The sequence below is a fragment of the Herpailurus yagouaroundi genome, unplaced genomic scaffold, assembly GCF_014898765.1.
Source record: "Herpailurus yagouaroundi ecotype Mexico unplaced genomic scaffold, PumYag 216, whole genome shotgun sequence".
NCBI classification, from domain to species: Eukaryota; Metazoa; Chordata; class Mammalia; order Carnivora; family Felidae; genus Herpailurus; species Herpailurus yagouaroundi.
The window spans coordinates 8581866-8596392 of NW_024412447.1; the positions used below are offsets into that span (position 1 = coordinate 8581866).

At 52.8% G+C, this 14527-nt stretch overlaps 1 protein-coding gene across 3 annotated transcripts in view; it reads left to right on the forward strand.

Moving 5' to 3' along the window:
- CUX1 (cut like homeobox 1) overlaps nt 1-14527 on the forward strand; it is a 371970-nt gene that overhangs the window by 185411 nt on the left and 172032 nt on the right. The gene's annotated exons all lie outside the window — the stretch shown is intronic.

A 14527-nucleotide genomic window follows, 5' to 3' on the forward strand; every position in this document is an offset into this window, starting at 1 on the left:
TGATGGATGGGCGAACAAGTGGATGGATGGGTGGATGGATGGATGAGCAAGTAGATGGATGTGTGGATGGATAGATGAGCAACTGGATGGATGGATGGATGGATGGATGGATGAGCAAGTGGATGGATGGATGGGTGGGCGGGTGGATGGATAGATGGGTGGGTAGATACATGGGTGGATGTGTGAGTTGGATGTATAGATGAGCAAGTGGATGGACGGATGGGTGGGTAGATGGATGGATGAGTAAGTGGATGGAGAGATGGAGAGTTAACACCCCCAGTGTATAAATCAGAAGTATTCTCTGTCCATAAAAGAGACCCCATTCTGTCTGCTTACACTTCCAGAACTTTGTGGGGAACCATGTGATACCAAGAGGCAGCTGTGATATGAAGATAAGGGCCCAGAGTTACAAGGCCTGGGTTTGAGGCCTGACTTACCATGACCTTGACTTTCACCATGTCAGTGGCCCTCTCACTGCCTCTCTTTCCTCATGTGATAAACATGAAGGATTGGGGGAAATAGCTTCAAATGATGATTAGAAGTAGTATTTGTCTAATTTATTTTTTCTGGACTAAAGTTATCCAACTTGTAATAGTCATATTGTATTTATTTGAATACTGTGGAATTTAAATTATTAGGGTATTTTATTTTCTGCAGAGCTCTCTTCCTTGGAAAAACTCAATCTGGATGTTAATTAGGTTTTACTAATGTTCCATCAATTTAATGCAGTAATTTCTTAAATGAAACTGACACCAAGGACCAGATGGTCCAAAGGAGGACTGTGAAGGTGTGTGCGGGGCCCCCGGAGGGGCTGAGAGATGCTGATACTGGCTGAGAGCTCAGACGAGTTTGCCCACGTGCCACCTCTCCCTCGGTCTATTACAGTCATGCCACTGCTCCCTTCGCTGGTAATCATTTGCACAACATTTTACGTCTGTAAGTTCCCATTTCCGCGATCTCACACAGCATTACCCACGACCTTGTGCTTAGCGACGTTATCGCCAACCAGAGCGACAGGATGGGAGGATGGCCGTGAACTTGAGCAGAGTGGGTTCCCGGGAGTGAGGTCTGTGCCCCACCCCTCGCCCCCAGCTCCGTGCCCTTGACGCCTCCCCTGTCACCGTCTCTTGGTCCCACCTGTCCTGGGATCTGTGGCTCCCTGGAGCCTCATTGTGGCCAGCCATGTGCCACCTGCTTGTCACTAAATACCATCTCTAGCAAGTATTCCCGGATGGCGGGAGCCCACCCCTGCAGTGACTATCAGCCACACGCTTGTTAGCCACCTGCACAGACAAGCGTCGCGACAATCGTCGGGGTCGCGAGTGGCCTGAACGGGGTTACAGGTTGGAACCCAGGTGTTTGGACTCAGGCAGATACTCATTCCACTCACCGCCACGGAAGGGGGCATGGACCGTTGTTTCATGTAACTACAACTTCCAGAGCCTTCCAAGTTGCCAGCCAGGAAAAGGCAACCCGGCCAAGTAGCCCAGTGACCGCCCAGCTCCCCTCCTGGCTGTTCCTCGGCCTCATCCGCTGCCATCGTGAGGACCCAGAGTGGCAGGAGAAGGGGGTAAGAGTCGAGTCGGGCCCACCCAGAAGCTCACGCTAGCTGAGCCCCCTAGTGGGAAGGGAGAGTAACCTGGAGAAGACGTTCCCCTGAAGCCTGCGGACTCTGAGCACAGCCCTTGGAGACAGGAGGGAGTGGAAGGAGAGGGCATGTCCTCAGCCAGCCGCCAGTCACCCTGGCCACAGATCTCTGAGAGACCCACTTCTGCCAAGAGACCCTGGGAATTCGGCCTCCCCCACTGCACTTGTTCGTTCATTCGTTCATTTTGGCTGCCTATCTGTGCATCTGTCTGTCTGTCTGTCTATCTATCTATGAGACAGATGAGACTGAGCAGGGAAGGGGAAGAGAGAGAGAGGGAGATGGAATCCCAAGCAGGCTCCGTGCTGTCAGAGCAAAGCCCGACTCGGGTGGTTCGAACTCACTGAACCAGCTGAGCCACCCGGGCGCCGCCCTCCTCCCCCTCTTCGGCTGCCTCCTTCTCAACACACAGCTTCCTTCTTCTCTTTCCCTCAGAGTTGCCTTCCCATCCAGAGTGATCACCTCGGGTCACCTCCTGATTGCCGTCCCCAACCTTACAGCCTAAAACCGGGGGCCCTGGCTTAGCCCCCAGGCCCTGCCTCCCAGCTGCCCTGGCTACGGGCACAGCAGCACCCCGACTTTTCTGGAAGGCAGCACACCCTGTCTCTGTGCAGGCTCCCCTTCCCCACTAAGCCCCGGCCCTCCCACCACGAGGAAGTTCACTCTTCTCTTTGGTGAGTGTTCACAACACGAGGTACAGAACAGGATCTGTAATACCCTACCGTTTGCCTTTTTTTGAAAGGGACGACGACGTGTGTATACAGATGCTTGTAAATGCGTAAAATATTTCTGGAAAGATGCACAAGATGGTCTCCGCCTGTCAGCCAGGCAGCTGGGTGAAGGTGGATGTGCATGGGAAGGAGACCTACTTTTCACTGCATTCTTACACTTTCTGTCATTTCTATTTTTATTTTCTTTTTGAAATTAAATGGTGATTAGGATATTCTCCAAGTTGTGCCGCCATCACCACCGCCTGATTCCAGAACATTTCCATCACCCGAGAAAAGAAACCCTGTACCCATTTACACTCCCCATCCTCCCCCCACCCAGGCAACCACGAATTGACTGCCTTTCTGTCTCTGCAGGGGTTGACCCCTCTCAACATTTCACTTAAATGAAATCATACACTGTGTGGTCTTTTGTGACTGACTCCTTTCACCTAGCATCAGAGTTTCAAGATTTATCCGTGTCGTATCCTGTGTCAGTGCTTCATTCCTTTTAATGGCTGAATAATAATCCATCGTATCGATACGCCATGTTTTTTTTAATCCATTGTCGGTTGATGTGATGGCCATTTGGGTTTCTGACGCCTTTTGGCTGTTGTGAGTATGCTGGTGTGAACATTCATACGCAAGTTTTTTGCACAGATTCACGGTTTCCTTTCTCTTGGATATGTACCCAGGAGTGGAATTGCTGGATAACATGGTAACTCTGTGTTCAGCTGTTTGAGGAATTGCCAGGGTGTTTTCCAAAGTGCCTCATTTTACATTTCCATCGCCGGTGTATGAGGGTTCCAGTTTCTCTCCATCCTCTCTAACACTTCCCTCTATAGCCTAGTGGATATGAAGCAGTATCTCATTGAATTAGGGGTTTTGATTTGCCTTTTCCTAATGACTACGGACGTTGTGCATCTTTTCACGTGCTTATTGGCCATTTGCATATCTTCTTTGGAGAAATGTCTATTCGGATCTTTTGTCTATCTTTAAATTCAGTTGTTTGTCTCTTTGTTGAGTTGTAAGAGGTCTTTATTTATTCTCTATACTAATCCCTCGTCAGATACGTGATTTGCAAAAATGTTCTGGGATCCCAATCTGTGGGTTCTTTCGTTTTCCTGATAGCGTCCTTTGAAGCACACAAGTTTTAAATGTGATCAAATCCAATTTACCTATTTTTCTTTTGTTGTTTATGCTTTTGGTATTGTACTGAAAGTCACAAAGATTTACAGTGGTGTTTCCTTATAAGGGTTTTACAGTTTTAGCTCTTATATTTTGGTGTCTGATACATTTTGAGTTAATTTCCACATACGGTGTGAAGTAGGGGTCCGGCTTCCTTCTTTGGCGTGTGGATTTCAGTGTGTCTCTGCATTGTCTGTCAAAAATTCTTTCCCCACTGAATTGTCTTTTCACCCTTGTCAAAACTCAGTTAACTACAATGTGAAAGGTTATTTCCAGACTCTCAATTCTGTCCCACTGATCTAATGGCATGTCTGCCCTTATGCCAATACCACACGTTCTTTTTTTTTTTTTAATGTGTATTCACTTTTGAGAGAGAGAGAGAGAGAGAGAGAGAGAGAAGCAGCATGAGTGGGGGGAGGGGCAGAGAGGTAGACAGAATCCAAAGCAGGCTCCAGGCTCTGAGCTGTCAGCACAGAGCCGGACGTGGGTCTCGAACTCATGTACTGCAAGATCAGGACCTGAGCCGAAGTCGCACGCTTAACCGACTGAGCCACTCAGGCGCCCCCGGACCCCTTGCATTTCAATACGAATCTTAAGGATCATCTTGCCAGTTTCTGCCACAAAGCTGGCTGGGGTTTTGACAGGCATTGCGCCGAATCTGTAGATCGAATTTGGGACTTTTGCCATCTTAACAATATTAAGTCTCCCAGTCCGTGGACATTTTAAAATCTCACTTTCAGATGGTTTATGGCTAGTGGATAGAAAGACCATCGATTTTTGTGTATTGATCTTGTATTGTGGAACCTTGCTGAACACTATATGTATTTTTATATCTTTAAGGTTTTTTTTTTTTTTTTTACTATGTACATATATATCCTGTTCATAAAAACCGTGTTTGAAATGCGTCACGTAGGAAAAGAAAAGAAAACCTCGGGTAGGCATTCGGCCTCCTCCACGGCCCCGCTGTGATTTATCTGTGAGGTTTGGGCGGGGGTCGGCTGAGGCCCCAGAAGATAGGCTAGCGCAACGCCAGGCACACGTCAGCCGCCGCTTAAATGACCCTGTTGCCCAAGTGAAGGGCTGAACAAACCAGGAAGGAATTCGGGCAGCCAGACGGTCCACCTCAGGGGCGCCCTGCTGCTGGGAAGCTGTGACCCTGCCTCGTAGCCTCTACCTGTTGGGCCTGGTTTTGCAGTCGGGGGAGAGAAGACAGCTCATCGTCCTTGCCCACAGCAGCCCTTCAGAGCGTGCTGACAGCCGGGAGGTCAGACGTGCGTGGCAAACGGTAAAGGAAAGAGAGGACTGACCGCCGGTTGCTGCCTTCATCGTCTCTACCGTAATTGTCCTGCTGTTCTCTGCCACAGATCCCTCCCCCGTGGCCCCACACCTTTATTTCCCCGCCTGTCCTTCGTGACACGATCTTCTCCGGGCCTCTCCGGTTGCCTTCTCTTAGAGACTTGGTCCAGGCGGGAGGCGGGTGGTTACGGAATATTCCATCGGTCGTATAGGAAGCAACTGCGTGGTGTTACCCACGTCTACACTGGATTGCTTCCTAACTGAAAGCGTCCTGTGGGATTTGTCCATCCCGCTTCCAGCCGTGTGGGGATTTCCAGCGAATCTTGTCCACTTGGTAACTTTGCAGTAACAGACTGGAGAAGGCGTTTCCTATAATTAATTCCCTGCCACGCGGAGTTTCCCGGATGTGATGCTTCCTCACTGGTGTCTGTCTGCTAGTTGGAGGTCATGAAGGAATGTGACCTTGACAAAGAAAGCTGGTGATGGCTGCTGGGCTGGCGGGGGCAGGTGGGCAGCTGGGCTCCCACGTGGGCGCGTTCCCAGTCTCTCCTCCTTCCACGTTGCTCCAAAGGCAGCCTGGGCGCCAGAAGAGGGTCTCCCTCCTCCCCGGGGTCCTCTCGTGTCTCCCACGTGGCTCACAGCAAATATGCTCTCTGCCGCTGTGATCTTGCTTTAGAAAACGTATACCTTCCTTTTACGTGGCCGTGTTCATTTCAAATGAGAACTCCAAAGCTGGGGCCACGCCCGCATCTCTTTTGGACAGGATCTTGGTCATTCTCCGTTGACTTCCGGTTATTCCACGTGACTCCTCCAATCAATCGTGCTTTGCTCTTGAAAGACGGATAGCGAGACAGAACTGTTCTCGTCCCTGAAGCTCTTGCTGGTCCTTGTCGGCCTATAGTCCAGCAGAGCACATCGATCTGAAGATTCTGTGAATGGTCCGTGTTTATTCCTAACTCATTAGCTTGGGAATTCCCAGGGTGCAGGCTAGGGGGTGTTTGTGGGCGTGCCATTGCCGCCACGGCATCGTAGGTGTTGTTTAAGCGTCTCCGTCCCCCAAGACTTGAAACAGAGGAAGACGGCCTGTGGCGTGGTGGCAAGAGAATGCTGCATTTGGATTTTTTCTAGAAAGTTACCAATGTTTTCTCAGATTCTGTACACTCCAGATTCTGCCGGCTGCTTGATATGGGAGATTCTCATAGTTGATTCTCACAGCCCAGCAAGGAGCAGGTTATTCACTAGACAGATGAAGAGACCAAGGCGTAGTTTAAGTAACCCCCCTCCAGACCATCCGGCAAGCATGCGCTAGGGCCGACCTCACACCGGCGTCTCTGTTCCTTCGAAGCGCACGTTTCTTTCCACTGACTGCACGGCCCCGGGCCCCGTGCAAGCCCCAGGGTGCTGTGCTGGGTGTCATCATATGCTTAGTGGCATCCTTTAGGGGCCTGGCTCCAGACGTGGTCGGTTTCCGCATCTGAGAAGCGGCGTTACCGATCTGGCAACCGCATCACCATTCACAGCAACCAAGGCTGATTCTCCCCACTTTGCAGACAAGGAAACTGAGGCACAGAGGTTAATTCGGTGGCTGAGGTAGCACACCTGTGTCAGTGCTGGAGCCGGGACTCACCCTTCTTCTTCCCACACCATATCCAGGCCCTCAGCCCTGCGTGCCACCACCCTACCTACCACCTGTGCCTGGCAGGGCCCCGGGCGGCACCCTGGAAACATGAGCCTTTGCATTTCAGGAAACACAACACTGGGGGAGCATGAGGACCAGTCCTTCCGTCTCGTCTCGTATGTTTTTGGTGATCCCTAGGCCCTTGTAAAAAGCCCACACCGTTGTCCGTACCTGGGCCTCACGCCTGGCGTGACGGGGTACCCGCGTGTGGCCTATGGGGGGTGGCAGCCCAGCGGGGCAGGGCCAGGCGCCCGCAGCAACCTGCTCACCGCACCGAGGAATGGCTTCCTTGTCTCTGAGCGCGGCGTGCGACAGGTGTGGCACCCAGACCGAGGCCACCAGTGTACAAGCCGGGTGCGCGCTGTCATAACAGTGAGGGTATCCTGCGCCTCCCAAGTGCTCGGCCCAGTTACGGGCACATTCCTTGTTACTATTTACCTAAAACCTACGAAGAGGTCTTATTTTCTCCCATTTTAGAGACGACATCACCTGGTGATTTCATCACCTGGTTATTTATCCCACCCGCCCCCCGCACCCCCCCCACCCGCCCGCCCCACCACTTTCCTCCGCTGCTGCCACTTCCCCAGGGCTGTCTTGTTCCGACAAGGAAGTTAGCGCTTCCCTAAACTAGGCCCGAACTTGGCTCTCATGGCTTCCCGCTTTTTAGACTAGACTAAATGGGGCACGGTAAAAGCCCCCCTGAAGCTCTTAATTATAGGAAGCCGCCTCCTCCAGTCTGATGCTACAGTTACCAATGCCGCAGGATGCAGCAGTGCATTACGAGGAGTCCCTTAGCCCGTCAGCCGTTTCTGCCTGGAACCTACCCGCATCCATTCACAGATGCTCCCCAGGCAGCCTCCCGCGTCCGTTGGGACCCGGGCGCTGGGGTAAAGAGAGGAAGGCGCCTGTGCCCCTGCTCCACGCCGTTAGATCTTCTGCCCCTGGCCTGGGATAGACCACAGGGTGGTGGGGAGGAAGCTCGTGGACGTGAGTCATCATCACATGGTGTGGGAAGTGTGCAGAGAGGGATTTGCAAAGAGCCCAGGTGGCACAGGGACCGAGTGACCAATGGCGCCCGGGAAATCAGGAAGACACCGCAAAGGAGGCGTCACCGAGACTGGCTCGAGAAAGAGAGCTGGACTCCCCCACAGGTGAAGAGCATTCCAGGCAGAGGACCTAGTGTACAGAGACCTAGAGGCCTGGAGGGGCGTGGCGTGTCGAGGGGACCGGGGCTTGGTGTGGAGAAGCCTGGTCAGTGCTGGGACTTCGTGGGAGGTGAAGTCAGCAGGGTGAAGCACGGGCCGCCCTGGGAAGGGCTTTGGGGCCTCAGCCTGAGGAGTGTGGATTGTAGTCTGGGAGTGAGGAGAAGCCACCAGGGCAGAGTGGCTCTATGTTTTTTCTGGGTTCTGGGACAGGGACCCAGAGGCCCTGAGAAGGACACACCGTACTCCGTGGCAGGCCACAGTTCCGGAGATCCGCCGGGCATGGGTCTGCAGCGTCCAAACTGGAAGTCGTGGGGGCGGGGCGGGGGGGGCGGGGGAGGGTGTCAATTAAGTCTGAAGCATCAAAGGCAGGAAGGAGATAGTTCTGAGATCGATTTCTGAGGCCAAACGAACAGAACTTGTTACTTGATTGATGGTTAAGGCTGGTCGTCAAGGGGGATTTATACATCTGTAAATATTACACCGTTCTGTCCTTTTTCCACCTCTAAGCAAAGCATCTTCCGGTTAAAGTTCAGGCCTGTGCTCGTCCCCCCCCCCCCCCCCAATTCCCTTCCCCAGCAGCAAACAGGAGAATCCTATCGCAAATTCAAGTAACAGCCCCCAACGCCTCAGACCCGTCAGTGTTCCAAGTCACGGGCGAGTGAGGGATTTCCGCAGGGAGCGTCACCTGAAGACATCAGCATGCCCCTGAGAGTGAGAGCGCACCCTGTGCGTGTCACACAGGGGCCAGTCGGAACAGGTTGATTCTTTTAAAAGTGGTGTGGCGGTTTGTACAAGAACGGATGCCTTGAGTGTGTAAATTCTCTTCCGACTGACCCTCTGAAAGTGGACACGTAATTTAGATGATATTTGCATGATGTTTCATTCCCCTTCTAGGTACATCACGGGTCAGTGATTATCCCCAGCCCTGAGAACCAGCTCACCAAGAGCTCCACGCCGTTAGATCTTCTGTCTCATTTGATTCTCCAGGGCTCCTGTAAGACAGGCATTCCGGCCGTTCCCTTCTCGTAGGCATAGAAAACAAAATGCAGAGAGGCAGAGGGTACGTGGCTGGCTTAACATTCCCAAATGCACGAACGGAGCCCTGTCGTCAATCCAGTCTAGTGGTTTCAAGTCCTGTGCCCTTTCTACTTTGATACGACCCTCCCCCGCCCTGCCCGCGGTAAAAATAATATAAAATATCCTTTGGCCCTCACGATATTGGGGATTTGGTCCTTGTTTTTACTTTGTGCTATCTTAGCAGTGTGACCACCCCGGGACTGATAACAGACAGCTTGACTAGATCGTGCTGCAATAACAACCCCAAGTCTCAGTGGCCTACGGCAACAGATTGCTTCTGGTCCATATAATACGGGCCGTGGGCCGACTGCCGGCCCGCGGACCGTGTGTGGTCCTCATTAGGAGACCCCAGTGGAAAAAGTGGCTCCTGTCAGGTCACACTGGCCTCACGACAGAAGAAAAGAGTGCCGTGCTGTGGCTGAACCACCACTAGATTGCTTTTTTAATCTTAAACTTGGGCGTGGCAGCTGGCCCTGTCACTTGTATTGCGTCGGCCAGAGCAGCTCACGTGGTCAAACCTGACGTCAGGGGGGCAGGAAAGCGCCCGCCACAAGCACACTGCCAGTGCCGCTGCCTGCTCTCCGTCACACAGGGAGGGTGACGGTCACGGCAGCAACGAGTCGAGAACCCGCACGACCCCCAAAACCCCACAGTGCGGTTCTGCTGGCGCCCCTGTGCCCGGGCACCTGCTCACCCCCTCCCGGTTTCAGGGGTCACACAGGTGATCTCCAAAACCCTCCCAACCTGGCCTGAGTGTGCATACGACTGTAGGCAAGGATGGGTTGTTTCAGATTCAGAATAAGCTCCCTTCCAATACACTTGTATCTTTAGCTTTAATTCTTATCACAGAAAAGCCAAAGTCCGCACGGTGAGCATGGCGTTGCTGAGGGGGTAACCGGTGGGTCCGGGGACCTGCTGAGCAGCGCCCCCCACGCTTCCTGCCGCTGAGGATGCACGGCCCACCGCAGGAGGGCGCTGTCGGGCGGCTGCCGTGGGGAGAGAGGCTTCGAGCGCGGGGCCCCAGCCAAGTGGCTGTCGTCACATCAGCACATGAACCATACTTTCCAAAGAACTCTTTACGTTACTAAGCATTTTCATGTAGATTTAAAACGGGATCCCCTAACTGCCTGCTCACTTCGGCAGGTGAAGCTGGTGCTCACTTGAGGCACGTGGCCACTCGTACAATAAGAAGATATCAGACACCTGCCGTGCGCCAGTCAGGAGGAAAGGCAGTTGAGGCAAAAAGCATAGTGCGGGCTTTCAAAGAACCCAGGATCCCCAGAGGGAGCCTCATCCGCAGTCCTGGAACTTCCAGACAATCCCATGTGGTGATGGGTGTGTCCCACAGGCAGCGGGGAGATGGGTCAGTGGAGCCTCGAGGATCAGAGGAACATTCCAAGGAGGCGCCTTCCAGGCTGCAGGGAAATTGCTCGAGTATTCAGGGAACAGGGAGTAACCGGGCGTGGCAGGAGGTGAGGCTGATCCCTGGAGCCGAACAGGTTTTCCCCAGGGCCAGGGCTTGAGTGCAACCAGAGCTGCGCCAGACCTGGCCCAGTTCCGCCACCCCTGACCTTGACCTCGCTCACAATGGCTTTGAGGGGGCGGGGATGGCAGGCAGACTCTACCTCAGGCTATCTCTGCACACTACGTAGTCAGAGTGTCTAACCTGGATCCTCCTTCCAGTTATCTGCTGGAAGACCTTACCTCACACCTCCTCGGGGCTGCCTGCTGAGGGCCTGGCTCAAGGTCAGAAAGGCAGGCAGTGCACACACCCGAGCACCTGCAGCAGACAGGCGTGGAGAGGGGAGCAGTTTGGGGACGAGGACGACACTGTCCCTCTCCCCCTCACTCACAGAACGCTAAAGGGAGATGGCCCTGCGTCCCGGGCCGTAACTGCATGCATACCCCAGGAAAGCTCTGGAACGTGACAAAGCCAGCCCTTCCCCGGGCCAGGCACTGAGCCTCCTTACCCCCGTGAGCTCATCTGCCCGCTCCGTCCTGGCAGGTGGGCGCCATCACCCCCAGCCCAGCCCCGGGCCCCCCCTTCGCCCTCAACTCAGAGCCCTGCCAGCCACGGGAACCCGGCAGCCGCCGTCTCTCCAAGCGTGGATAGGTCTCCAGCAGCGGGGATGCGAGCAAGGGGTAGGCTAGTACGCAGAAGCACTAGGAAGTGCCTGGCCGCAGTGAGGGGAATCCCACCACGGAGCTGGGACAGAGGATCGACCGAAACGCAGACTCCAGCGCTGGTCGTGGATGAGGGTGCTGACCATATGGGCGTCAAGAGAGTGAATGAGAATAGAGAGTAGCATCATTCCCAGAACCAACACATTCTTCCAGGTTCGGAGATCGTACGGGGGGGCTGGGTAGGGTCCCTCATCAAGTAGAAACTCAACCACGTACGGAGTGCTCATCGCCTTGTAGTCAGTCCAGCTGCTTAATGAATTAATTAAGCTTATTGCCCTGACCTTGTTCTCCCAGGTGGGGGGGGGGGGGGGGCTTTGAATTTTCTTGCATTTGTGGAAAGGGAACACACAGGAAGAGAGCTCAGAATCACGGTCCCTGTGTTAATCTGCTGGAGCTGCCGTGAGCAGGTACCACACTGACCAGCTTAAACAACTCACGCTTCTGGGGACTAGAAGGCCAAGATCAAGATGTGGGCAGTATGGGTTCCTTCTGAGGCTACGAGGGAGGATCTGTCCCCAGCCTCTCTCCTGGCTTCTCGTGGTTTCCTGTCAGACTTCAGTGTTTACCACCCCGGTCTCTGCCTTTGTGTCCACATGGGGTCCTCCCTGGATGTTTGTCTCTGTGTCCTAAGCTCCCCGTTCTATAAGGACAGGGTCATATTGAATTAGGCTTCCCCCCAATAACCTCCTCTTACCTTGATCACCTGCAAAGGCCTTATTTCCAAATAAGGTCACATTGACAAGTATTGGGAATCAGGACTTCAACATCTTTGAGGGGACACAGTTCAACCCATAACAGTCCCCAAGTTTGCTGTGTAAATTACCAACCCCATTCCCACCTCCCTCCCCATCAACAACCCAGATAGGAGAGACAGGACCACATTTCAGGATCCTTCCACATCCTGTCCTTTGCCTACCACAGGGGCAGCTACCCTTTGTACCCTTGGTCAGAATACCTGGAAAGCGAGGGACCCTCGCTAGGTGCGTCTTGAGTTGCGTGGAGAAGCCTCTGTTGGTGTCGAGAGGTACAAAGAACAGGCAGGACATCTGCCCTGTTTTCTGGGCAGAAACTCTGCTCCCCGTGAGCACGTTGCTCCCCAGAGGGAACAGAAAGATCCAGAGCACAGGGAGTGTTGCAGACATCTGAAGAGGTAACTCCACTTTTCCTCAAACCATCTATGTGTGGAGTAGTCGGATACAGAGGAAATCGGTACTGTTAACACATTTTCCAAATCTTGCAATAGATATTGAAAAAGGTTTTTAGGTTACGAAAGCACAGTATAAAATTTTACGTATGATTTAATCTCAAATACACATATTTTAACAGCTTTATTGAGATATAATTCACGTACCATATAACTCATTTAAAGTCCACAGCCCATTGACTTTGAATATAGTCAATATAGTCAATGTGCAACCATTTCCACAATTAACTGTAGAGCATTTCATCACCCCAAAAAGAAACCCGGCACCCCTAAGCCATCATTCTCCAAACCCCCCATCCTCCCTGGCCCCAGACAACCACTCGTCTACTTTCTGGTCTCTATAATTTGCCTCTGTGACTACATTTCATTCAACTGTATGTTGTTTTCAATTAGAAAAAAAAAATTTTTTTGAAGGGAACTAGAGACCAGGGGATGACTTCTACTAGAGAGTGGCAGAATTCGGATGTTTATTTCTCTCCCTCTCTCTCTCTCTCTCTCTCTTTCCGTATTTTTCTAATTACTCAAGGAGCACGAATTGCTAACACTCGGGAGGGGGGAGAAATGTTTTATTTTACAAATAAAGAGAGAACTATCTTGTCTCTTTTAAGTAGTCCTTCGGGTTTCTCCAAACACTTCCCCAGCACCTAAATCCCACTCTTGTTTTACGGGGGGACGTGTGTCTGGGTTCCAAACAGCTGACTTCAAACGGGAATTTGGGGGCACAACGTGCTGGAAGCTGGAACTGCTGGTGTGCCTGCTCTGCATTGGGCTTCCGGAGACCTGTCCCCCGCCAGCCCTTGGGCCCTACTCCCCAGCATCTTCCAGTCCTACCTCAGGCGGCCTCTCTCGGCCCCGAACAAATTGTTGGTTGGCTCCCACGAGAGACCCTGTAACTAAGCCACATCCTTTTGCCTCTTTAATAACACTGGAGACGGTATAATTCTGCGAGGGGACAGAAGGAGCATGTAATTTAGTGTCCTTTTCCTGAGCCAATATGAACCCCGTGCATGTAGTATCCTGCATGCTTCAGGTGTAAAAAGTGGTCTGATGTCTCAACAAGTGTGTTCTGTGAGCAAAACAACGTAGTGAGTTCATCCAGCAATCAGAGGCTCTCTGGATGTGTGTCCGGCACATTTAGGAGTTTCATGCGTTCCCTTTCTTTGATGAACAGACTTTCTGCTGGCTCATCCGGGTTAAGTCACGAGACAAACTGATGCTGGCCACTGTCACAGAAACTGGCCTGGTGCCTAAGCTAGAAACCTGGGTGCCGTCCTTGACTTGCCTGCCTCCTCTGTGCCTCCTCGTATCAACTCGGTTTGACCCCATTCTCCCCGATTAGCCCCTTTTCCCCAATCCCTATGGTTGCCATCGCTCACTGGGTGAGGGCACAGACCCCGGAATGGTCACTCCTACATGCACTGCTGGCCTTTGGCGATCTGACCTGCTCACCTGCCCACTCCTGTTACCCACGTATCCACATTCCCACCCCAGCAGACCCCCGTGTTCCCTGGTGTGTTGTGACAGCCCCATCCGTGGGTTGTTGATCTGGATTCCAGGGCCAGAACACAAGAGGACATGCGAGTGCTCTAAGGAGAGCACATAACCACGTGTGCGTGTGTTTCTAGGAGGAGGGTCCTTGGCTTTCATAAAATTCTCTTACTTTTTAAAGTTTATTTATTTACTTTGAGAGAGAGAGAGAGAGTGCTCATGTGGGACGGGGTGGGGGGGGGTGGGCGTTAGGTGGAGGGGCAGAGAGAGAGAATCCCAGGCAGATTCCACACTCAGCACAGAGCCCAACGCGGGGCTCGATCCCACAAGCCATGAGATCGTGACCTGAGCCGAAATCAAGAGTCAGGTGCTCAACTGACTGAGCCGCCCTCATAAAATTAGGCAGAAGTATGTCTAAGAATTGTGAGGCACCCCTCATTAAATTCCTAAGGAGGATGTATGAACCCCCAGATTTTAAGAGTTTTGCTCCAGGTGTTTGAATAGGTCCCTCCCTTTTCACACAGTCTCTCTCCTTCCCATCTGGTGAACTGCTCTTGGATGGTCACTCGCTTTCCTGCTTGATGGCCCTTTCTCAGTGTCCCTATGCCTCTGCTTACCCAGCGCTTTCCCGGCGGGGACTCAGTCACCTGTTTCCCCTACCGGACCACAGCTCCTGTGGCTGGGAGCTATCGCTCTGCCCTCGCCTCCCACATGGTGTCCGCCTACGGTCGGCTCCCAGTAACCACTGGCAGAGGAAGGAAAGGGACCGTCTTCCTCTGTGGGGAGCCCCCACTCAGCTGGGCAGTGGGACCGAGTGTCACAAATGGCCACATAATTGCACAGCACCGCTCCTGC